Source organism: Eleutherodactylus coqui, chromosome 6 (assembly GCF_035609145.1).
Source record: "Eleutherodactylus coqui strain aEleCoq1 chromosome 6, aEleCoq1.hap1, whole genome shotgun sequence".
NCBI lineage: Eukaryota > Metazoa > Chordata > Amphibia > Anura > Eleutherodactylidae > Eleutherodactylus > Eleutherodactylus coqui.
Genome location: NC_089842.1, coordinates 91,034,467 through 91,061,804, shown reverse-complemented (window position 1 = coordinate 91,061,804; position 27,338 = coordinate 91,034,467). Strand labels below are relative to the sequence as shown.

General features: G+C 45.4%; 1 protein-coding gene across 1 annotated transcript in view; it reads right to left on the bottom strand.

Moving 5' to 3' along the window:
- LOC136631391 (carcinoembryonic antigen-related cell adhesion molecule 8-like) overlaps positions 1-27,338 on the bottom strand; it is a 124,716-nt gene that overhangs the window by 20,296 nt on the left and 77,082 nt on the right. The window lies entirely within an intron of this gene.

The following is a 27,338-nucleotide window of genomic DNA, read 5'->3' as shown; positions in this document are numbered from 1 at the left end:
TTACTTTTAAGCATTTTGAGAAACACTTTGTTTTCCTACACCAAGCCAAGATTGGAAAGGCTCAAGAGTGTAAAAATAATAGATACCCCCACAAATGACCCCATTTTAAAAACTACACCCCTAGTTTATTCACTGAGGGGTGTCATGAGTATTTTGACCCCCCACATTTTCTTTTCAGGAATTAATTCAATTTAGAGGAGAAAAAGTAAAATTTCATATTTTTGCAAATCTATCATTTTAAAGACATATGATTTTCCTATAGTTTACATGAAATGAGGATTTACACCCCCAAATGGATACCCCTGTTTCTCCCGTGTTCAGTAATATACTCATTGTGGCCCTAATATTATATCTGAGTCCACAACGGGGCCCAAAACGAAAGGAGTAGTCAGTGTCTTTCAGAACAGAAAATTTGCTCGAAGTCCTTTTAGACCCCATAGCACACATGTAGAGTTCTTGAGCGCCCAAAACCATAGAAAACCCCCACAAATGACCCCATTTTGAAAACTAGACCCCTTAAGGAATTTATCTAGGGGTGTACTGCATATTTTGACCCCACAGTTATTGAATGAATTTAAGCCAAGCAAAAGGAAAAAAATAGAATTTTTGTTTTTTTGGCAAATTCTGTCATTTTAAAAACAGCTTTTTTTGTACAGCACACATATGAAGGAAGACTTGCCCCCCAAAATGGATACCCCTGTTTGTGCTGTTTTCAGTAATATACCCATTGTGGCCCTAATCTTATGTCCGCATGCACAACGGGGCCCAAAATGAAAGGAGTAATCAGTGGCTTTCAGAACATAGATTTTGCTTGAAGTCCTTTTAGGCCCCATTGCCCACTTGTAGAGTTCTTGAGCGCCCAAAACAATAGAGAACCCCTACAAATTACCCCATTTTGAAAACTAGACCCCTTAACGAATTTATCTAGAGGTGTACTGCGTATTTTAACCCTACAATTTTTGAATAGATCTAAGCAAAGCAGTAAGAAAAAAATTACGATTTTCATTTTTTGGGCTATTGCGTCAATTTAAAAACAGTTTTTTTTGTACAGCACACATATAAATGACGACTTTTACCCCAAAACAGATACCCCTGTTTGTCCCGTGTTCAGAAACATACCCATTGTGGCCCTAATATACTTACAGGACACATGGCTAGGCCTACAATAAAAGGAATACCCGTTAGATTTCAGGGTACAACTGAATAAATTCCAGGCCCCATTGCCCACTTATAGAGCCATTGAGCGGCCAAAATGATAAAGAACCCCCACAAATGACCCCATTTTGAAAACTAGACCGCTTAACAAATTCATCTAGGGGTGTACTGCGTATTTTAACCCCACAGTATTTGAATGAATCTAAGCAAAGCAGAAGGAAAAAGTTACGATTTTCAATTTATTTGGCAATTTTTTAAATTTAAAAACAGTTTTTTTGTACAGCACACATAGGAATGAAGACGTTCACCCCAAAATGGATACCCCCGTTTGTCCCATGTTCAGAAACATACCCATTGTGGCTCTCATCTACTTACAGGACCCATGGAAAGGCCTATAAAGGAGGGAACACCCGTTGGATTTCAGGGCACAACTGAATAAATCCCAGGCCCCATTGCTTATTTGTACGGAACAAAAATTGACTCCCTAAAAATTCCCCCCCCCCCCACACACACACACACACACCGCGCCCTTTTTGGCGTTCGCAAATCTTAGATAAAAGTAATAATGTGAACTGTGTGGTATTTCCGAAGACAGGGGTAATTACGGAGGCTGGTTGGAATGGGCCTATGGGGCAATAAAACCGGTATCCCCCCTCCTCTCATGCTTTTTGGGGGTCATTTCTTGACCTCAGTAGCGGGTATGGGGTGTAAAAAGTGGCTTCCGTGAGTCTCCGTAAGCTTGATGAGGTGCGGCGGTCTCACATAGAAGGCGCTCAACAAGCTGCTCCTGGAACTGCAGGAAGGAGAACGTTCCCGGGGCTTCTTGTAAAATATGTATCACAGGTAGCGGTCTGAATAACGCCGGGCTCACACAGCCGTGGGTGGAATCCGCTTGCGGAGGCCCGCAGCAGATCCCAGCTGTGAGCCCGGCTGTGACCCTGCGTACGGCCGCGTAATATACTGCGCATAACTGCCTACTCACACAGGCGGTCATGCGCCGTACCTTTTTTTGTTTGTATTTACTGCACCGTCGCTTAGCGATGACGCGGGTACCCGCAGCCCGTATACAACGTAGTTGCGTATGGGCTGCGGGTATATCCGCAACCATGGAGCACAATGGGCTCTATGTTGCGGATAGCCGCGGTAAAATAGAACCTGCTGCGTTCTCTTTTCTGCGAGTGGATTACACAATTCCGACCCGCTAATGTGAGCGGAATTGGGTAATCCAATGCGATTGATCTTTCTTATTACCGCGGATCAGACGCATGCGGAATCCGTAATTCCTATCCGGTCATGTGAGACCGGCCAAAGGTAGATCGCTACCTTTTTATCACGTGACCGGGGACAGCTCAACGAGGCCACCCGTCACTGCTTCATGCTCTCGGCGACCGTTTGTCGCTGGGAGCAAGGAGATTTTAAGTTTCCTGGGCTCCCCGACTCCTGCGCATGTGTCCGGTGTTTTGCCGGCGGTCGCATCTGCAGAATCCGGGTAAGTTCACGGATGAGGATTGCATCGGGGTTCAAATATGGAGGCCTCCGGTAAAAAGTTTCATCTCCTCTCACCGATCGCATCGGTGAGGGGAGATGAAACTTCAAATTTTTTTTTAAACTTTTACGTGATCGCCATTATCCATTGGATAACGGCGAACACGTGATCAGGAACCGCTCACCGCGGCCCGCCGTGAAATCTCCGGGCTCTTGGCTCAGTTTTGTAGCCAGGAGCAGGGAGATTTTCAACTATCCTGGCAATCCACAGCTTTTGCGCATGCGTCCGCCATTTTGGCGACGGGCGTGTGCGCAGAAGCCGGGGTAAGGTCCGCGCATAAATCTGGGGGCCTTATGTGCGTACTTTGAATCTCCCTCATGGATATGATCCGTGAGGGGAGATGAAACGTACACTTTTTAAACTTTTTAAAAACTTTTTCAAACTTTTTTAACTTTTTTTTTTTTTTTATTTTTCACACTTTTTTTTTACTATACATGATCGCTGTCATCCATTGGATGACAGTGATCATGTCTCCAGTGACATCCCTCTGTTCCAGGCTACACATGGCAGCCTGGAGCAGAGAAATTTTAAATTTCCCAGGGCTCGAGCCCCTCTGTGCACGCGCCCAATGTCAATCATCGGGCGCGCATGTGCAGACGGGGATTCGGGCACCCGGGACATCGGGGACGACTTAGGTGTGTATTTTCACCTCCCCTCATGGATCCGATCCATGAGGGGAGGTGGAACTAGCACTTTTTTTTTACTTTTCAAACTTTTTCGCGATCGTCGCTATCTGATGGATAGCGGCGCACCTCCTGGTTCCCGGCTACCTCCGGGAGCCAGGAGGTTTTGAATTTGCCGGGGGCCCCCCGGGCTTCTGCGCATGCGCGTGACGTAATCGTCTGGCGCGCATGCACAGAAGGCCACCGGCGGGTCCGGGAGGACCAGATCTCCGGGGGACACCGCCGACAAGACAGGTGATAATTTTCAGCTCCCCTGATGGTTCCGATCCATCAGGGGAGCTGAATATTTAACTTTTGGGGCACTTTTTTTTTCTTTTTTGCGATCCGCGCTATCCATTGGATAGCGCCGATCGCAATGCTGGGGGGGGGGGGTGTCCCCGCAGCCCGGGATGACAGCTCCATGCTGTCGGCTACCTGCGGAAACCGACAGCATGGAGCTGTCACGTCCTCAGCCCACGGGGCTCTATTCTCTGCAGGACGCATGTTTTTACGTCCTCAGAGAATAAAGCCCACTTGCTGAGGACGTAAAAACACTATGGCCCGGTCGTTAAGGGGTTAACTGCGAATCGCAGTACACAGATGGTGAAGGAAGAGTCCTACTCTTGAAAGGGACGATTGACAACACACAGGTCACAATCGCCAATCCGTATGCACCTAACACTGACCAGGTTCCTTGGCTAATCGCCCAGCTGGAGATATTGAAACACTTTGCGGTGGGCCAGATCATCTTGGGAGGAGTCTTGAACCTCACCCTCAACCACCTAATAGATTCCTCCACAGGCCGTTCCCAGATTTCCCAGACGAGACTAAGGAGACTTAACAAAAGCATACAGGAGCTGGGCTTCGTAGACATATGGTGTCTGTTACACCCATCAGATAAGGACTATACGTTCTTCTCGCAGGTTCACCTTACCCACCAAAGACTCGATTATATTTTTGTCTTTCCTGGGCTCCTCAATGCCCTCCTGGGGGCTAAGATAGATGCAGTAACTGTCTCCGACCACGCGCCAGTTCATATAACACTTCGCCCCTTCCAACAGCTCCCCAAGGAATGGAGATGGAGGTTAAACACCACTCTACTTGATTCTAAAGAAGATGTATCCTCCTTATCCACCCAAATAGAAGAATTTTTTTCATCTCAACTCAATAGGGGAAGTAAGCAGGCCCACTGTATGGGAAACCCATAAAGCCTACGTGAGGGGCCTGCTGATAGCTATGGGCTCTAGGGCCAAGAAAAAAAATCCAAAAAGAAATAGACGATAAACTCATACAAATAGCCAAACTTGAACAAAAAGTCAAACTCTCTCAAACGAAAACCTCGCTAGGGAAACTCACGGAACTAAGAAAAGACCTCCTACTATGCCTTGACTCCAAATTCAACAAAATTACACCTGTTTTGGAAACATATTATTTACGTTCAGGGCAACAAAGGAAGCAAACTTACGTCCTCTCTAATCAAAAAAGCTAAGGCCAAAAATACAATCACCGCCATTAAAACCCACTCCAGGAAGACATCCACTTCCACTAACGAAATTGCCAGAGAGTTCCAACAATACTATTTGAATCTCTATAACCTCCAAAATCAACTCCCCCCTGATGAAGCCCCGGGTGCAAAAAATCGAATGAGGCCTTTCTCCACCAGCTTCCTATTCCGAGATTAAACAACAAGGACGCTAATTCCCTATTAACTCCAGTAACACAAACTGAAATTAAAGATATACTAGCCTCTTGTCCCCCAAATAAAAGTCCAGGCTCAGATGGATTATCCCTGCTTTACTACAGATCCTTCCAAACTATCTTGATCCCTAGACTGATGGACCTATTCAACTCCCTCCTCTTGGGAGCTTCCCTTCCCAGACAGGTGCAGGAAGCTCACATCACACTAATCCACAAGGAAAATAAAGACCCTGCTTTATGTAGCAGTTATAGACCCATCTCCCTTTTTAACTTGGATGTCAAGCTTTGGGCAAAGCTCTTAGCTAGGAGGCTAGACAAACATATACCCAAGCTTATCAACGAGGAACAGGCAGGCTTTATGAAGGGAAGGGAGGGCAAGGATAATTGCTGTAGACTTTTGCATGCATCGCGCTATGCCCAATTACATAATATACCCCTAGCTTTTGTAGGAACCGACGCCGAAAAAGCGTTTGACCGGGTAAATTGGCAGTATATGAAAAGCACGCTTCTAAATTACAATATTCCGGTTTAATTCGTCTCGATTATCTTTTCCCTTTACGCCTGTCCCTACGCTGGACTTAAAGTTAACAAAATCCTGTCCCTCCCCTTTGAAATTAAAAACGGCACCCGTCAAGGTTGCCCACTATCACCTTTTCTATTTATCTTGGCCCTGGAGCCCCTTTAAGTGCAGATTAGGCAGGACCTCGATATTACAGGTTTGACTGTTGGAGACGATCTCCTATCTACCGCGGCCTTCGCGGACGACATCGTTTTCCTAATTACTGACCCCGAAACGGGTCTCAGTAGACTGGTCGAACTGCTGAATGCTTTTGGAAAGATATCGAATTTCAAAATTAATTTCGACAAGTCTACGGTTCTTAATATCTCCATTCCCCTATTTACGTAGCAAAAAATTAAGCAGTACTTCTCTGTTTGCGTGGTCGGAGACAGCCCTGGATTATCTAGGGGTTAAAATTCCCAAAAGGCTAGAAGACATATACGTAACCAATTTTACCCCACTTCTAGACCAGGTAAAAAAGCTTCTAAAAGACTATGATAGGGGCGGAGCCTAACCGCTGAGCGGCATGGAGTCCTGAGAGAGGAGCTCCGTGACAGCGGCACATACCGGGACCTTCTGCAGCTGACAGCCTCAAAATGGGAAAGACCGGCAGGGACAGGAGCAGTAAACCTCAAGGAACGCCAAGAAAGAACAAGGGCCAAGTAGATATGCAGCGCTACTTGAAAGACAGGAGCGCTCGGCCTCTGCATGAGGCATCCAAGATGGCGCCCGCCCACGAGCCGAACGGAGCAGGAGGAAGAGATAGAGAGGATGAGGTCTCCTCAGAGGGGGAAGAGAACGAGCGCACATCTAAAGGATTTATGAAGGACCTCCTAACACGCACCATGAGACCCATACTCCTAGAACTCACCGAGATAAAAGAAGAGATGAAGCAACTAGGAAGGAGAACAGAGGACCTCGAAACCTCCACAGCAGCCATCTCATCACATGCTCTGGAGGTAGAGAGAGCCTTAAAAGACCAACACGCACAGATTAACAAAGCCATCCTAATGCAGGAGGATATAGAAAATCGGAGCAGGCGCAACAACGTGCGAATAAAAGGCCTTCCAGAATCCTGGGCATTGGAGGTACTCGAAAAGGTGGCGAAAGAAATCTTCGCTTCGCTCTTGGGCGAAGATAGAGCGTCATCCATCGCAATCGAAAGAGTACACAGGGCACTGAGGCCACCCCCCTCAGCATCCGACCCACCAAGGGACATCATCTGTAAGATGCTCGCATTCCCAGACGCAGCCGCAATTCTTAAGGCTGCAAGGAATCACACCGACATTAAATACGGAGGCTCACCCCTACACATTTTTCAGGATTTGGCGCCCTCCACTTTGGCGAAACGCCGCCTCCTGCGACCCCTGCTGGAAGCTCTGAGGGAGAAGGACATTCGTTATGCGTGGTTGTTTCCCTTCGGGCTGGGCATAACACACAAGGGTCGCAGATTAAATATACACTCTCCAGACGACCTTGAAAAATGCTGGCAGATATTGGACTTAGACCCAATAGAGCTACCCTGCTGGCAGCTGACCCCAGATTTACCCAAATTCACGATGCTGGATCCACCGGAAAGATGGCAACTGTCAGGAAGCGCAAAATCGCCCAAGGGAAAAAGAAAGAAATCCCGAGAAGAGGTCACTGGCTCTGAGACCTGAAGGAAGATATTGCCCAGGAGGGCGCTCCTCCCCTGCCAAGCGTTTGAGAAAATCTTTTGGACTGCACCTCATCTTCACCAAAACTCCACAGCCACGTTTTTTATGTGGCGGTACTGTGGGATAGGAAATAGAGGGTGTAGTAGGACTTTCTTCATCACTAAGCAGAGTCTGCTGCTCCTATGTTTTGCTCATGCTTTTCTCTTTTTACTATAAGAATGTTCCTCCAATTTGATTGGAGGCGATTGGGGGTCACCCCTGAATAGTATTACATTTTGTGTAACCATTTGACCCTCGGTCTTTACCCACATAGTTCGGTCCCTTTTGTGCCGGTCAGGTTAGGCTGATATTAATACCCATTAAAGCGACTGTTGGAGTTTAACAGTCGCACCACTTTCTTGCTCACGAATAAAGGACGGTCTCAGTTAAATAACGAGGCCGATCCGCATTGTTTTCTTTAACTTTATCTTATAATACCATAATTTACGTGAAATTGAAATAAGATATATATAACCCTCCCTTTTCCTCCCTTTCCTTTCGTGTTCTTGTCTTATTCCCACACCTCAACCCTACCCCCTACTATCTCCTCTGTGGGAGAATACTGCTTGCAACAACTCATTGTGTTTATATCTCATTTACAGCAGAAGTCGGAATCTCAGGCGCCAGAGTCTAATCATACGACAAAAGTCTTATGATGGGAAGTCTACGGGTTACATCCTTTAACGTGAGAGGCCTCAACTCACCCTCAAAAAGACACAACGTCTCTCTACTAGCAAAGAGGTATGGCACGAGTGTACTTCTTCTACAGGAAACCCACTATAAAAAAAGTAAATGCCTATCACTACCAGGCAGATACTTTGATCAAGCCTTCCATAGCGCTCACCCCACCTCTGCTTCGAAGGGGGTCTCGATCTTTTTCTACAAATCCATAAACTTCAAATGTCAGGCCACCTTTGAGGACGGGGAGGGAAGGGCCATATTCTTGAAGGGAACATGCAACAACATTAAGACAACTATAGCTAACCTCTATGTCCCTAACTCGGACCAAGTCCCCTGGCTGATTAAAAAACTGACGATTTTAAAATACTTTGCAGAGGGCCAACTGATCTTAGGAGGAGATTTAAATATCACCCTACACCTGTTAAGCGACTCCTCAACCGGGCGCTCTCATACTTCACAAATAAAAATCAGGAGACTCATTCGCAGCTTGCAGGATTTAAACTTGACTGACGCATGGCGTCTCCTGAATCCCACTACAAAAGATTATACCTTTTACTCTAATGTACACCAATCCCATCAAAGACTGGACTATATATTCCTTAGTGCGGAGCTCCTTACACACCTGGAGAGAGCTAAAATTGATGTAACTACAATTTCGGACCACGCCCCGGTCCATGTGGACCTCCGCCTCCCCCAACCTAAACCCAAAGAATGGAGATGGAGACTCAATGCTTCCTTGCTTGACGCTCTAGAGGAAAAGGAACGTCTGTCAACCCTATTAGAAGAATACTTCTCCATCAATTCAGAAGGAGATGCGGGGTCCCTGTGGTCTGGGAAGCCCACAAAGCTTTCATGCGAGGACTATTGATAGCCCTGGGTACTAGGACAAAAAAACCTCCAAAAAGACATAGACGATAGACTAAGCAAAATAGCAAAACTGGAACAATTAACGAAGCTGTCCCAATCTAAACTAGCGTTAGAGGAACTGGAGGCCCTGAGAAGGGACCTTAAACAACGCTTAGACTCTCGCTATAACAAAAAACATTTATACCTCAAGCACGTGGTTTACGCACAAGGTAACAGAGGCAGTAAATTCATGTCTTCTTTGATTAAAAAAGCACGTGCCAAAAACCACATCCATTCCATCAAAACCTCCAACGGATCTCATGTCACCTCTTCGGAGGAAATTGCAAAAGCCTTCCATCAATACTATTCTAACCTTTATAATATTAGACAACAAAATCCCCTCTCCCCCGAAGAAGAAAAAGAAATAGAAAAAAAGACTGACACCTTCCTGCTTTAATCCCATCTTCCTAAGCTTGACAATGAACAAGCGGAATCCTTAATGGTCCCAGTCTCCCGGGAAGAAGTCGATCTCCTATTAAAATCCTGTCCAAAGGGCAAAAGTCCAGGCCCGGACGGCCTAAATCTAGTGTACTATAACTCCTTTAAGCAAATCCTAGTGCCCAGACTCACTGAACTATTCAACGCCCTCTTACAAGGAGCCCCCCTCCCCAAACAATCCCTTGAAGCCCACATAACCTTATTACACAAGGACAATAAAAACCCAGAATTATGTGGCAGCTATCGCCCAATCTCTCTCCTAAACTTTGACTTAAAACTATGGGCTAAACTCCTAGCTAAAAGGCTGGAAGGCTTCTTGCCATCCCTAATCAATGAAGAACAGACGGGGTTTGTGGGCGGGAGAGAGGGCAGAGACAACAGCAGAAGAATCCTCCATGCAATCCGGTACGCCCATAAATTTAAAATACCCCTGCTCCTGGTTGGAACAGACGCCGAAAAGGCTTTCGACCGGGTAGACTGGGGCTATATGAAAAAAACTTTACTTCATTTTAATATTCCCCAGGCTTTTGTCTCTGCCATCCTCTCCCTTTACGCTTCTCCTAATGCTAGACTTAAAATTAATGAGATCTTCTCTTCAGCTTTTGACATTAAAAACGGCACCCGTCAGGGATGCACCTTATCACCTTCCCTATTTGTACTAGCGTTGGAGCCCTTTCTACAGTCGATTAGACAAGACCCAGAAATCCATGGCTTGGAATGGGAGAGACATTCTCTCTCTTCCGCGGCCTTCGCCGATGACATCGTATTTCTAATTACTAACCCTGAGAAAGGCCTAGCTAAACTAGAAACCGCACTCAACAATTTCGGGATATTCTCCAATTTTAAAATTAATTTCTCTAAGTCCACTGTTTTAAATATTTCAATCCTAGAAGCACGTTGCAAAGTCATCAAAGAAAAGTCCCCTCTCAACTGGGCCGAAAAATCAATGGATTTTCTAGGAGTCAAACTAACCAAAAAAATAGAAGATCTCTATCAAGCGAACTTCCCCCCCTTAATTGGTCATATTAAAAATCTCCTAAGGAACTATAATATCCCTTTTATATCATGGTTCGGGAGAAAAAATATCTTAAAGACCTAGATTCTCCCAATAATCCTTTACAAAATCAGAATGCTTCCAGTCCATATCCCAAGAAGCTTCTTTAAAACACTACGATCAATCTTCTCTGGATTTGTGTGGAGGAATAAAAGGCCTAGATTAGCCTATAGCCTCATGATTAAAAGAAGCACAGAAGGAGGCATAGATCTCCCCAACGTCTCCGACTTCTATGACGCCTCCCAATTAGGATATTGGATGGACCTGGTATCTTCAACAAGAGACAAGATTTTACCCACACTAGCAGAGGCTTCAGAAGGGAGATCATATTTGAAAGATCTATGGTTCCCCACGAACAATAGATGCAAATCTAAGAGTTTTAATCCTCTCATTAGGGGCCCTTGCGAAATATGGTCAAACCTAAAGGACACTTTAGCACCAGTCCCATCACCTTGCGCTCCTATAAGAGCTATCCCTAATCTGCTAAATACCTCCGATGACCCTGCCTCCCACTCAATTTGGGAGAAATTTAAGGATGTTAATATAGGAGCTCTACAAACCTTAGCCCACAAAAATACAGACAGAATATTACAAGACCTCCTCCCTGGGCATAACCTCTCATTCCTGCAACAGATCTATATTAAAAAAACACTAGACTGCTTCCTTAAAAAATTTAATTCGACTAGGCCCCTAACAAGCTTTGAAAAAATCCTGTTAGACAATAACGCCAAATCCAGGAAAATCTCTTATTTACGCAAACAAGTCATCATTAAACCTTCTTATACAAAACCTAATTTCCTCATTTCATGGGAAAAAGAATTGGGCATTTCTCTCTCTCCAACTGATATCAAAACCATTCTGAATACCTCGTACGGCATCTCACCTTGCATTATAGCTCAAGAAAGCCACTACAAACTACTGGTAAGGTGGTATAAAACCCCCCAGTGGTTGGCTGCCTACAATTTAGCTCAACATGGGAAATGCTGGAGATGTGAGAACGACATAGGATCCTATACCCACATATGGTGGAGCTGCCCGATCCTGGCCCCTTTCTGGACAGAGGTGGAGGTGATACTAAAAAAATTTGCGCCCAGAATATCTATTTCCCCGGAGATGTTATTCCTATGGAAACCTTCTAAAGAATTTCATCCTAAGAGGAACCCACTCATTGCCTTCCTTCTTGACGCTGTTAAAGCATTAATCCCATTACTATGGCTACAAAAGACTCCTCCTTCACTAAATCAGTGGATGGAAAAAGTTGACTCCATCGCTAACTTAGAGGAGCTCTCTAGTTGGGCTACAGGTTCTCATGAAAAATTCTGGAACACATGGGCCCTTGGAGACAATTGAGGGTCACATGATCGGTATTTACTGAGTTGGGGCCTCTCACGTGGGGTGGGCACATCCCAATCGCTATCATTTCACAACAGAGTAGAACCCCCCCCCCCAGGTGGCTCCCTGAGGCTCATGAACAGGATGCATATATTGCATGCATCGTGGTTTTGAGCTGCTCTTGCCCGTCCAGGTTATAGCTAGAAAATTTTGACCCTAACCCTCTAGGTGGTTGGGATCGACCCTCTCACATCACCCTGGATTAATATCAAGATAGCTAACAACCCACCTGTCTTTACAGAAGACCTACTATACACACAGTGAGCTCAGCATTAAACTGGGAGTTCTATTCCAGCAGTATGTTGATCCCACAATATCCCCCCCCTAACCCTTCCCCCATCTGTCTGCCCCTTCCCCCATCCAATCTCACCCCCCCCCCCCGACTACCTAAAGATTACATTGTTTTCTCTCAGTTAAGACGAATTTGATAGTTACGAGAATTCTTTTGCCGCAAATTCTCAAAAGGACACAAGACCGTTCCAGCCCGCCTGCATCAGAGCGAAGAGACGAGCCGCCACCTCGGAACGAAAGAGAAGACTCAACATCATTATACTCATAGAACTCTCCTCTCGCCCGATCTGGACCTATTTTGATCTTAATGCTTTTGATCTTATTACTCTATGATGCAAATATTAGCGGATGAATATTATGATTGTCTCGGTCCTTTCTGTTAATTAATAACAAAAATGTCAATAAAAAATTGATTTACAAAAAAAAAAATAAAAGACTATGATATACCATTTATATCATGGTTTGGCAGAAGGAATATTTTAAAATCCTATATTCTGCCAATTATCCTTTATAGGATCAGGATGTTGCCGATCTACCTACCACCAAGCTGCTTTAAAACCCTCCGCTCGGTCTTTGCAGCATACGTCTGGAGGCAAAGGAGACCCAGATTAGCGTATAGTCTAATGATCAAAAGGAGCTCCGAAGGTGGCAAAGGTCTACCCAACATACTGGACTATTACCGTGCAGCACAAATGAACTACTGGATAGACTTGGTGCACCCGAGAGGCGGTATTCTTCTTTCTAAACTAGTTATGGCTCACAGCAACAATAGTTCCTTGGAAGACCTATGGTTCCTCGTTAAGAAGAGATATAAAGCAAAAGACTTTTGCCCTCTATTAAGAGGCCCTTGCGAGGTCTGGGACAGAGTAGGGGAAAGTCTAGCACCAAAGCCTTCCCCGGCTGTTCCATTAACTTTAGTATTCAAATATTTGAACCTCCCACTAGACCCAGTATCTACCTACGTTTGGAGGAAATTTAAAGAGTTCACAGTGGGCGACCTCCAAGTGCTAGCCCATTTACCAACCCCTGAGATTATCCAATTTCTTCTACTGACCTGGTCTCCTTCCTTCCTGCTGAGAGCCTCAGTGACAAGAGTTATAGAGGACTTTCTTAGGACCTATAGGTCAACTAGACCTCGAAGTCCATTTGAACGTTCTTTAACTGATCCCAACCCTAGGGCACCAGTTTATTGTTCCCCAAACTATAACCAAACCCTCATTCATTATTTCTTGGGAGAAAGAGCTGGGTCTTTCCCTGTCACAAAATGACATTAAATCAATTTTGGTCACCTCATTCGGTCTCTCACCTTGCATTTAAGCCCAGGAATCTCACTATAAGCTTCTTGTATGCTGGTACAAAACACCGCAGTGGCTTTTTGCATACAAATTGGCACCACATAGCAGATGCCGGAGATGTGACGAGGAGGAGGGCTCATATCTGCATATTTGGTGGACCTGTGGGAAGTTGGCTGCCTTCTGGAGGGGAGTAGGAGAGGTGCTGGGAAAGATTAAACAGAACTTCGTTCTCACACCTGAACTGGTTTTCCTGTGGAGGCCATCCAGAGCGTTTCATCCATTAAGAGACAGGCTGATAGCCTACTTTATAGATGCGGCTAAAGCTTTGATCCCACTGCACTGGCGATGTGAGGCACCCCCCCTCCTAATTTATTGGAAGGAGAAAGTCGACTTGATCTTTAACTTTGAGGAGTTGGCTAGCTGGCACAACAACACACATGACAAATTTATAAAAACATGGCATCCTTGGCGTAACCTGAGGCTCCTAGACGTTCTATCTCAGTAATCAGAGCCCTATTCCCATTCCCCCCCCCCTCTCCCGGAATCCCCCTTCACCTCCCTTCTTTCCTCCCCCTTCTTTCCTCTCCTCACCCCCAATAGTCTAGAATATGTTTATGATACTTTCTACGTTTCCTGAATGCCCTAAGGGGACTAGTCAGGACTTGGTGTACGTATTTGCACTCGTTTGCTCTGACGCCTTGATTTACGTTTCTTTATGTATGTACTCCCTTAAAGGTGTCAGAATTTCTGCAGTATGGTATGCCTAGACAAATGTTACCCTACCCTGTATTAATGTAAAATCTTGAATAAAAATCTAATTTAAAAAAAGAAACATCAAGTTGTGACCTCTTTACTTTTCCTATTTAGGAGCTAAGGAAAGGTTGTGCCAAAATTCATGTTTGTACGGAACCGGGAAGTTATAGAATTAGTTTTGGTACATTACACATGGGTGCCAATACTTTTACACTTAGCATTGAATAATCAAGTTGTGACCCCTTTCCTTTTCCTATTTAGGACCTAAAGAAACGTTGTGCCAAATTTCATGTTTGTACGACACCAGGAAGCTTCACTACATAGGGGTGCCGATACTTTTGCACTTGGTAATGAATAATGGAGTTGTGACTTTTTACTTTCTTATTTAGTACCTAAGGAACAATTGTACCAAATTTCATGTTTTTATGACACCATACAAACATGTGAGTCAGTGAGGGCTTTAACTTTTATACAGTATATATACTAGAAGATATACTCTTGTGTTGCACAGCGATTTTATGACTAGCAGTCCTGGAATATACAAAGTGGGCTACAACAATGAGCCCAGCATCAGTCTGTCCAAAATAAAAAGCTGTTGCCCATATCAACCAATCACAGCACAGCTTTTACACGTTCCAGAAGCCAAGAAAATATCCCCAGCGCTCGTGGTCTCCCAGGATATCAGCGGAAACGGAGGTCCATGCAATATAATTATATTTTATTTAATAGTTGCTACGCGTTTCGGCGGACTGAACCGCCCTCTTCAAGCATAAAATAAACGTTTAACAAACATACATTTATTTATACATTTAATTTGCACTCACATGGATCCGCGGACGCCGCTTGTCGGAACCATCTTGCGGTCACGTGGGATCATACGTAATGGTCACATGCTCTAAACGTCACTCTCTACATCATGTGGTCTTTCCCGTTACTACTACCAACATTCATTCATAAAAACCGGTATTTGTTTGTTTTCAACCTATTTGTTATCCACACATTACTTATTCCTTATACATTGTTTCCTTTTAACTATTTTGTTTTTTTTAAAAAAAACATTCTCTAACATCACTTAATTTACTTTTATAGCTGAAATCTTATCCATATATAAATATTAGAGATGAGCGAACGTACTCGGTAAAGCACTACTCGTCCGAGTAATGTGCTTTATCCGAGTACCTCCCCGCTCGTCCTGAAAGATTTGGGGAGCGCCGCGGAGCAGGGAGCTGCAGGGGAGAGCGGGGAGGAACGGAGGGGGGATCTCTCTCTCCTTCTCTCCCGCCCGCTCTCCCCTGCTCCCCGCCGCAACTCACCTGTCAGCAGCGGCGCTCCCCGAATCTTTCAGGACGAGCGGGGAGATACTCGGATAAAGCACATTATTCGTACGAGTAGTGCTTTACCGAGTACGTTCGCTCATCCCTAATAAATATATAATTTTTTACCTTCACATCTAATCTGTTTGAACTCATAGTAAAAATTCTAACTTTATCAATATTTTAACCTCCAATCAAATGTAAACATTCATAAAAACATCTATCATTAAATATGCATAGGAAATTACCATAAAAAATATACCATATTAAAAATTATGCCATATTAAAAATGATAACTAATACCGTATAATCTAAAATTATTATCATTAAATATACATAGAAAATCGTCATAGAATATATACCATAATAAAATTATAACTAATACTATCTAACCTAAAATTAGTTGATTAATCTATCCTATTATTGCACATCACATTTATATTTATATCCCATCCATATAGTTTATTCCTATTCATTTATTATGTCCGTTAAAATAATGAGCTGAAATAGATAAAACGACTATATTATATTTTTTCTAAAATTTCATTAAAGGGGTTGTCTCACGCCGAAACGGGTTTTTTTTTATTCAATAGGCCCCCCGTTCGGCGCGAGACAAACCCGATGCATGTGTTAAAAAAAAAACCCGGGTAGTACTTACCCGAATCCCCGCGCTGCGGTGACTTCTTCCTTCTTCTTACTTACCTTAGTAAGATGGCCGCCGGGATCTTCACTGTGAGGTCCATTGCCGATTCCAGCCTCCTGATTGGCTGGAATCGGCACACGTGACGGGGCGGAGCTACGAGGAGCAGCTCTCCGGCACGAGCGGCCCCATTCAGAAGGGAGAAGACCGCACAGCGCAAGCGCGTCTAAAATCGCCAGAAGAGGCGATTTTAGACGGATCCATGGAGACGAGGACGCCAGCAACGGAACAGGTAAGTGAATAACTTCTGTATGGCTCATAATTAATGCACGATGTACATTACAAAGTGCATTAATATGGCCATACAGAAGTGTATAACCCCACATGCTTTCATGAGACAACCCCTTTAAGCCCAGATGGTTGTAGTGTTTGTAATCTGTATATCCAGAACATTTCCTTTCGTTTTAATTCATTTATAGATTTACTGAATATCTGCTCTAGCGGTGTAATTTTTAGGGATCGGGACTGGCATTTATGCTCTTCTGCAAAGTGTCTAGACACACTATGTTTGTTAAAACCTCGTTTTATATTGAATTTATGATTTGCTAAACGGGCTCTGACTGCATTTTTAGTTCTACCTACATATTTTGAACCGCATTCACATTCAAGGAGGTATATTATGTGTGTATTATCGCAGTCAATTTTATTATTATATTGAACAATAATATCCTTTCCTTCTATATTTAATGCAAGTGTGTCTCTTTGCTGTTGAATATGGGCACAACATTTACATCTAATTTTGCGGCATTTAAATACTCCTTTTTCTGATTTTTTTTATTTTTATTTGGTTAATAGGGATATTTTTATTTTTGTTAGAGATGAGCGAACGTACTCGTTTCGAGTACTTACGCACCCGAGTACCGCCATTTTCGAGTACTTCAGTACTCGGGTGAAAAGATTCGGGGGGCGCCGGGGGGCGGGGAGAGGCGTTGCGGTGCGGGGGGTAGCAGCGGGGAACAGGGGGGAGCCCTCTCTCTCTCCCTCTCCCCCCCACTCCCCACTGCTACCCCCCGTGCCGCCACGGCGCCCCCCGAATTTTTTCGCCCGAGTACGGAAGTACTCAGAAATCGCGGTATTCGGGCGAAAAAGGGGCGTGGCCGAGCACGTTCGCTCATCTCTAATTTTTGTTCTTTAGTTCTGCTTTGGATGGTGCGATTAACCCTTGTAGTGTTCTATTCTTTCTAAAAACTAGTCTCGGGTCTGTTTCTAAAAAAGGTTTTAAAACAGGATCACTTTGTAGCACTGACCAATGTTTTTTTAGGATATTTCTTATTTTACTTGCTTGATTATTGTATTTTGTAATAAAGGATGTCTTTTTAATAAAATTATTTTTGTTATCTTTCTCTATATCTTTTTTACTTCTTTCTATGAGGGTTTTTTGGGGAAATTCTCTTTCTTTTAACACTCTATTGTGGGCCACATTTATCAAGGTTTTCGGATAATTTTTCTCTAAAAATTTATTTTTTAAAATTTCTGATTGTAAAACATAATCTGTAGTTTTTGTGCAATTTCGCCCAATTCTTTTACATTGTCCGTATGGAATATTTTCTTTCCAATGACGGGCATGACAACTATTAAAATCTATATAATTATTACAGTCAACCTTTTTAAAATGTAAAAATTATTTTCCTGATTTAATTCTAAATCTAAAAATGTCAATTTTTTCTTATCTATGTTGACTGTAAATTTTAAATTATGGTCATTTAGATTAAGGTCATAGGTAAATTGCTTTAATTCCTTTTCTCCCCCATCCCAAATGATTAAAACTCATTATTTTAACAGACATAATAAATGAATAGGAATAAACTATATGGATGGGATATAAATATAAATGTGATGTGCAATAATAGGATAGATTAATCAACTAATTTTAGGTTAGATAGTATTAGTTATAATTTTATTATGGTATATATTCTATGACGATTTTGTATTTATATTTAATGATAATAATTTTAGATTATACGGTATTAGTTATCATTTTTAATATGGCATAATTTTTAATATGGTATATTTTTATGGTAATTTCCTATGCATATTTAATGATAGATGTTTTTATGAATGTTTACATTTGATTGGAAGTTAAAATATTGATAAAGTTAGAATTTTTACTATGAGTTCAAACAGATTAGATGTGAAGGTAAAAAATTATATATTTATATATGGATAAGATTTCAGCTATAAAAGTAAATTAAGTGATGTTAGGGAATGTTTAAAAAAAAAAATAGTTAAAAGGAAACAATGTATAAGGAATAAGTAATGTGTGGATAACAAATAGGTTGAAAACAAACAAATGCCGGTTTTTATGAATGAATGTTGGTAGTAGTAACGGGAAAGACCACATGATGTAGAGAGTGATGTGTAGAGCATGTGACCATTACGTGTGATCCCACGTGACCGCAAGATGGTTCCGACAAGCGGCGTCCGTGGATCCATGTGAATGCAAATTAAATGTATAAATAAATGTATGTTTGTTAAACGTTTATTTTATGCTTGAAGAGGGCGGTTCAGTCCGCCGAAACGCGTAGCAACTATTAAATAAAATATAATTATATTGCATGGACCTCCGTGTCCGTTGATATCCTGGGAGACCACGAGCGCTGGGGATATTTTCTTGGCTTCTGGAACGTGTATATGCAAACAGCCGGGTTCGGGCTGTTACCCTGATGATCGCTCTCCGGTGAAACCGGATAGAGAATCCCAGGAACCATTACAAGCGAACAAGGATATAGGTGCCGGTGGACCCTCTAGGCAGGGGGTCATACCGAGCACCAGGTAAGTACTTAAGTATTCACGTTAAATTCTTAAATCCATTACGAACGAGTAGGCGCTGATTTTGTTCTTTTTTATTCTTACAGCACAGCTTTTATTTTTCCTCCGAAGTATAAGAAACAAATGCTGAACTGTGATTGGTTGCTGTTGGCAATATAAATTACAGGGGAAGTAGTGGGTTCTCGACTTTTAATTCAGTATTAAAAGTTTTTTAATCCAGTATTCATCGCCTGGTGCTGAATAAAGTTCATGCAAAATTTCACTCAAATTGGACCAGAACTGTGGATTTGTATACGACACAAACAAACAAATTGTGACATATATATATTAGAGATGAGCGAGCGTACTCGTCCAAGCTTGATACTCGTTCGAGTATTAGGGTGTTCGAGATGCTCGTTACTCGAGACGAGCACCACGCGGTGCTCGACTCCATTACATTTCGTTCACTGAGAAATTTGCGTGCTTTTCTGGCCAATAGAAACACAGGGAAGGCATTACAACTTCCTCCTGTGACATTCCAGCCCTATCCCACCCCCCTGCAGTGAGTGGCTGGGGAGATCAGATGACACCCGAGTATTTAAATCTGCCCCGCCCGCGGCTCACCACAGATGCATGCTGACAGAGATCAGGGAAAGTGTTGTCTTGCTGTAGCTGCTATAGGGAGAGTGTTAGGTGTTATATTCGTCTTCAAGAACCCCAACGGTCCTTCTTAGGGCCACATCTGACTGTGTGCAGTACTGTTGAGGCTGCTTTTATCAGTGTTGCACAATTTTTTTTTCTTCTGTATATCGGGCGTGCAGACCATAGCGTCCTCAGTCTGCAGTCATTTTACAGAGTATAGGGGCAGTACTGGTGAGGCAGGGAAAGAGGTATACTAGCTATATAGGCAGTGGGCTTTTTCCAAAAAGTTTAAAAATATACTATATTTGGCCTGCCTGTGACTGTCTTTAGTTTACTGCGTGTCTGCTGGGGGTAGTAGTCGGTGATTAATACCCAGCCTTGCGCATAATTGTTTCCTGGCTCTGCTGTGCGTTCCGTATGCGAAGTCAGCCTCCAACAGGGAAATCGAAATACAGTGTATAGCAGAGGCAGTGTGCTTTTTCCCAAAAAGTTTAAAAATATACTATATTTGGCCTGCCTGTCACTGTCTTCAGTTTACTGCGTCTCTGCTGGGGGGAGTAGTCGGGGATTAATACCCAGCCTTGCGCATAATTGTTTGCTAGCTCTGCTGTGCGTTCCGTACGCGAAGTCAGCCTCCAACAGGGAAATCGAAATACAGTGTAAAGCAGAGGAGTGTGCTTTTTCCCAAAAAGTTTAAAAATATACTATATTTGGCCTGCCTGTCACTGTCTTCAGTTTACTGCATCTCTGCTGGGGGGAGTAGTCGGGGATTAATACCCAGCCTTGCGCATAATTGTTTCCTGGCTCTGCTGTGCGTTCCGTACGCGAAGTCAGCCTCCAACAGGGAAATCGAAATACAGTGTATAGCAGAGGCAGTGTGCTTTTTCCCAAAAAGTTTAAAAATATACTATATTTGGCCTGCCTGTCACTGTCTTTAGTTTACTGCTTCTCTGCTGGGGGGGGGGGGGTAGTCGGTGATTAATACCCAGCCTTGCACATAATTGTTTCCTGGCTCTGCTGTGCGTTCCGTACGCGAAGTCAGCCTCCAACAGGGAAATCGAAATACAGTGTATATCAGAGGCAGTGTGCTTTTTCCCAAAAAGTTTAAAACTATACTATATTTGGCCTGCCTGTCACTGTCTTTAGTTTACTGCGCCTCTGCTGGGGGGAGTAGTCGGTGATTAATACCCAGCCTTGCGCATAATTGTTTCCTGGCTCTGCTGTGCGTTCCGTACGCGAAGTCAGCCTCCATCCACAGGCCAATAAGCAGCACATTTAATTACAGCGTTCTGTTTCTGCTCAACTCATAATACACCATGCTGAGGGGTAGGGGTAGGCCTAGAGGACGTGGACGAGGGCGAGGACTCGGAGGCCCAAGTCAGGGTGTGGGCACAGGCCGAGCTCCTGATCCAGGTGTATCGCAGCCGACTGCTGCGGGATTAGCAGAGAGGCAAGTTTGTGGGGTCCCCAGATTCATCTCACAATTAATGGGTCCACGCGGTAGACCTTTATTAGAAAATGAGCAGTGTGAGCAGGTCCTGTCGTGGATGGCTGAAAGTGCATCCAGCAATCTATCGACCACTCAGTCTTCTACGCCGTCCACAGCTGCAACTCTGAATCCTCTGGCTGCTGCTCCTCCTTCCTCCCAGCCTCCTCACTGCATGAAAATGACACATTCTGAGTAGCAGGCAGACTCCCAGGAACTGTTCTCGGGCCCCTGCTGAGATTGGGCAGCAATGGTTCCTCTCCCACCGGAGGAGTTTGTCTTGACCGATGCCCAACATTTGGAAAGTTCCCGGGGGGCGAGGGATGAGGCTGGGGACTTCCGGCAACTGTCTCAAGAGCTTTCAGTGGTTGAGGAGGACGATGACGATGAGACACAGTTGTCTTGCAGTGAGGTAGTAGTAAGGGCAGTAAGTCCGAGGGAGGAGCGCACAGAGGATTCGGAGGAAGAGCAGCAGGACGATGAGGTGACTGACCCCACCTGGTGTGCAACGCTTACTCAGGAGGACAGGTCTTCAGAGGGGGAGTCAAGGGCATCAGCAGGGCAGGTTGGAAGAGGCAGTGCGGTGTCCAGGGGTAGAGGCAGGGCCAGACCGAATAATCCACCAACTGTTTCCCAAAGCGCCCCCTCGCGCCATGCCACCCTGCAGAGGCCGAGATGCTCAAAGGTCTGGCAGTTTTTCACTGAGAGTGCAGACGACCGACGAACAGTGGTGTGCAACCTTTGTCGCGCCAAGATCAGCCGGGGAGCCACCACCACCAGCATGCGCAGACATATGATGGCCAAGCACCCCACAAGGTGGGACGAAGGCCGTTAACCGGCTCCGGTTTGCACCGCTGCCTCTCCCCCTGTGCCCCAACCTGCCACTGAGATCCAACCCCCCTCTCAGGACACAGGCACCACCTCCGCTGTCCTCGGCCCCATCCACCAATGTCTCTCAGAGCACCGTCCAGCCGTCGCTAGCGCAAGTGTTCGAGCGCAAGCGCAAGTTCGCCGCCACGCACCCGCACGCTCAAGCGTTAAACGTGCACATTGCCAAATTTATCAGCCTGGAGAAGCTGCCGTATAGGGTTGTGGAAACAGAGTCTTTCAAAAATATGATGGCGGCGGCGGCCCCGCGCTACTCAGTTCCCAGTCGCCACTACTTTTCCCGATGTGCCGTCCCAGCCCTGCCTGATCACGTCTCCCGCAACATTGTACGCACCCTCACCAATGCGGTTACTGCCAAGGTCCACTTAACAACGGACACGTGGACAAGCACAGGCGGGCAGGGCCACTATATCTCCCTGACGGCACATTGGGTGAATTTAGTGGAAGCTGGGACAGAGTCAGAGCCTGGGACCGCTCACGTCCTAACCACCCCCAGAATTGCGGGCCCCAGCTCGGTGCTGGTATCTGCGGCGGTGTATGCTTCCTCCACTAAACCACCCTCCTCCTCCTCCGCAACCTCTGTCTCGCAATCAAGATGTGTCAGCAGCAGCAGCACGTCGCCAGCAGTCGGTGTCGCGCGGCGTGGCAGCACAGCGGTGGGCAAGCGTCAGCAGGCCGTGCTGAAACTACTCAGCTTAGGAGATAAGAGGCACACGGCCCACGAACTGCTGCAGGGTCTGACAGAGCAGACCGACTGCTGGCTTGCGCCGCTGAGCCTCCAACCCGGCATGGTCGTGTGCGACAACGGCCGTAACCTGGTGGCGGCTCTGCAGCTCGGCAGCCTCACGCACGTGCCATGCCTGGCCCACGTCTTTAATTTGGTGGTTCAGCGCTTTCTGAAAAGCTACCCACGCTTGTCAGACCTGCTCGGAAAGGTGCGCCGGCTCTGCGCACATTTTCGCAAGTCCCACACGGACGCTGCCACCCTGCGCACCCTGCAACATCGGTTTAATCTGCCAGTGCACCGACTGCTGTGCGACGTGCCCACACGGTGGAACTCTACGCTCCACATGTTGGCTAGGCTCTATGAGCAGCGTAGAGCTATAGTGGAATACCAACTCCAACATGGGCGGCGCAGTGGGAGTCAGCCTCCTCAATTCTTTTCAGAAGAGTGGGCCTGGTTGGCAGACATCTGCCAGGTCCTTGGAAAGTTTGAGGAGTCTACCCAGGTGGTGAGCGGCGATGCTGCAATCTTTAGCGTCACCATTCCTCTGCTATGCCTCTTGAGAAGTTCACTGCAAAGCATAAAGGCAGACTCTTTGCGCTCGGAAACAGAGCCGGGGGAAGACAGTATGTCGCTGGATAGTCAGAGCACCCTCCTGTCTATATCTCAGCGCGTTCAGGAGGAGGAGGAGGAGCATGAGGAGGATGAGGAGGAGGGGGAAGAGACAGCTTGGCCCACTGCTGACGGTACACATGCTGTTGCCTGTCATCCTTTCAGCGTGTATGGTCTGAGGAGGAGGAGGAGGAGGATCCTGAAAGTGATCTTCCTAGTGAGGACAGCCATGGGTTGCGTACAGGTACCCTGGCACACATGGCTGACTTCATGTTAGGATACCTTTCTCGTGACCCTCGCGTTGCACGCATTCTGGCCACTACGGATTACTGGGTGTACACACTGCTCGACCCACGGTATAAGGAGAACCTTTCCACTCTCATACCCGAAGAGGAAAGGGGTTCGAGAGTGATGCTATACCACAGGACCCTGGTGGACAAACTGATGGTAAAATTCCCATCCGACAGCGCTAGTGACAGAAGGCGCAGTTCCGAGGGACAGGTAGCAGGGGAGGCGCGGAGATCAGGCAGCATGTACAGCACAGGCAGGGGAACACTCTTTAAGGCCCTGGACAGCTTTATGGCTCCCCAGCAAGCCTGTGTCACCGCTCCCCAGTCAAGGCTGAGTCGGCAGGAGCACTGTAAAAGGATGGTGAGGGAGTACGTAGCCGATCGCACGACCGTCCTCCGTGACGCCTCTGCCCCCTACAACTACTGGGTGTCGAAGCTGGACACGTGGCCTGAACTCGCGCTGTATGCCCTGGAGGTGCTTGCTTGTCCTGCGGCTAGCGTCTTGTCAGAGAGGGTGTTTAGTGCGGCTGGGGGAATCATCACAGATAAGCGTACCCGCCTGTCAACCGACAGTGCCGACAGGCTTACACTCATCAAGATGAACAAAGCCTGGATTTCCCCAGACTTCTCTTCTCCACCAGCGGACAGCAGCGATACCTAAGTATTACGTAGGCTGCACCCGCGGATGGAAGCATCGTTCTCTATCCCCATCAAAAACGGGGACCTTTTTGCTTCATCAATCTGTGTATAATATTCCTCCTCCTCCTCCTGCTCCTCCTCCTGAAACCTCACATAATCACGCCAAACGGGCAATTTTTAAAGGCCCACAACGCCAAGTCATATAATTTTTGTAAACAATTTTTATACGTTTCAATGCTCATTAAAGCGTTTAAACTTTCACCTCAACCAATTTTTTTTTTTACTGGGCTGCCTCCAGGCCTAGTTATCAATTAAGCCACATTAACCAAAGCAATTAATGGATTTCACCTGCCCTCTTGGTTGGGCATGGGCAATTTTTCTCAGGTACATTAGTACTGTTGGTACACCAATTTTTGGGGGCCCTCGCCTACAGTGTAATCAAATGAATTTTTAGCCCACCTGCATTACAGCTGACGTTACATCAGCTGTGTTGGGCAATGCAATGGGATATATTTATGTACCGCCGGTGGCTTCCTGGCACCCACCCATGCTGTGGGTCCACACGGAGTTGTAACTACATCTGTCCACTTCTAAAGAACCCCAGTCAGACTGGGGCATGTAGTGTGGGCCGAAGCCCACCTGCATTAAGCACGACATTACCTCAGCTGTGATGGGCAATGCAATGGGATATATTTATGTACCGCCGGTGGGTTCCACGGAGCCACCCATGCTGTGGGTCCACACGGAGTTGTAACTACATCTGTCCACTTCTAAAGAACCCCAGTCAGACTGGGGCATGCAGTGTGGGCCGAAGCCCACCTGCATTAAACATGACATTACCTCAGCTGTGATGGGCACTGCAATGGGATATATTTATGTACTGCCGGTGGCTTCCTGGCACCCACCCATGCTGTCGGTCCACAGGGACTTCACAATAGGGAGTTGTACCTGCCTGTGTCTACTTATAAAAAATTCCAGTCTGACTGGGGCATGCAGTGTGGGCCGAAGCCCACCTGCATTTAATCTGACGTTAGCTCTGCTGTCTAGGGCACTGCAATGGTCTACATTTATGTACAGCCGGTGGGTTCCAGGGAGCCACCCATGCTGTGGGTGCACACAGAATTCCCATTGCGGAGTTGTACCTGCCTGTGACTATTTATAAAAAAACGCGGTCTGACTGGGGCATGCAGACACCTTGACAGAATGAATAGTGTGTGTCACATAGGTTCCCCATTGCTATGCCCACGTGTGCAGCTCCAGATGGAGGTGGCACAGGATTGAATTTCTCATTCCTTCTGTACAGCATTGTGGACTATCGCCCCGCCCCTTTTAAAGAGGGTCGCTGCCTAGCCATGCCAACCCTCTGCAGTGTGTGCCTGCTTTTCCTCTGGCAGACGCACTTATAAATAGACATGAGGGTGGTGTGGCATGAGTGTAGCTGAAGGGTGCGCAGGGACACTTTGGTGTGCGCTGTGGACACTGCGTCGTGCGGGGGGGGGGGGGGGGTTGGGCAGCATGTAACCCAGGAGAAGTGGCAATGGAGTGTCATGCAGGCAGTGATTGTGCTTTGTTGGAGATAGTGTGGTGCTTAGCAAAGGTATGCATTGCTAATGAGGGCTTTTCAGAAGTAAAAGTTGTTGGGGGGGGGCCCACTTTTGCCGCTATTGTGGCTTAATAGTGGGACCTGGGAACTTGAGATGCAGCCCAACATGTAGCCCCTCGCCTGCCCTATCCGTTGCTGTGTCGTTCCCATCACTTTCTTGAATTTCCCAGATTTTCACAAATGGAAACCTTAGCGAGCATCGGCGATATACAAAAATGCTCGGGTCGCCCATTGACTTCAATGGGGTTTGTTATTCGAAACGAACCCTCGAGCATCGCGAAAAGTTCGTCCCGAGTAACGAGCACCGGAGCATTTTGGTGCGCGCTCATCTCTACATATAATCCTATGACCTTTAATTCTTAGAGGCTGTTTGTGCAACTTATGTACTCAGCTAACATTACACCACACATCTTTCACCATTAGCCTCCACAAAGTCAAAAGTCATTACAACAGCATAATACATTTGGTTTATACAAATCGATAGACATTTTATACTAACTAATCATCATGTCTATCACAAGATGAGAAAAGCGGGAGAGTAGAAATAGAGAAAATGTGACTTACAGATATTCTCAGTACTTTGTTCAGTCATCTAGAATTATCATTTGCTCATATCTAAGTGGAGATGATGTCCTAGGTGTTGGACCTCTAATTAGCTGTAGTGGTGTGTAGACCATCTTTTCAGATTATGGCCACTTTTACAGGGCTATATGTTGCATCAGTATTTGTAGGTCCAGAACATGAAGGAGGGGCAGATCTGTACATTATAGGTTTTCTCTCAATAGGTTCCACTCCTGGTTTTGGTTTCAGAATACTAATACAAAAAACTGACCAAATACTGCTGTGTGATTATAGTCTGCCTGTGTAGAGAATTCTAGTAATTTTATTCTAAATAGATTTCCAACAGATTATTACATTGTGAGGTGATCACAATGAGATTGTAGAGTGTCATTGGATTGCCATGGTAGCCAGGGGTCTTGTGAAGACTCCAAACATGCTGAAGATTTCAGGTTATTAAAAGTATCATATACTGCAATCCAAAAACATTGCTGTATATTGTAAAAGGGATCGAACAGTACCCCTTTTCCACAAACTAAAAATTTACCTTTATTTACATGTAAAGTAGATCCATTGAATAGGAACGAGTTACACCAAATAGTATTTGCTGATAATAGTTTACTGCAATCAATGTACTGAGGGGATCCAGATTTAATGCAAATGACCATGCAATTGATAATAACCTGAATCTTTATACACCAAGTTTTGGTATTATGTCTTACTGTGGACACAGCGAAGTTCCCCATGGTGAATTCCTCTTCAATGGAAGTGTTCAAACAAAGGCTGGACAGACATCTGTCTGGGATGGTTTAGTGATCCTACACTGAGCAGGGGGTTGGACGAGATGACCCTACCAACTCCACCATTCTATGATATTTTTTTTCTAACTACATTACTGTTAGGGAAATTCAACGGTTTCCTTCATATGCTGTCAGGCTCCAAATTAAAGGGGTACTGACCAGTCAGGAGGATGCAAACACACAGAGACCATGCTATGTGCAAAGCATT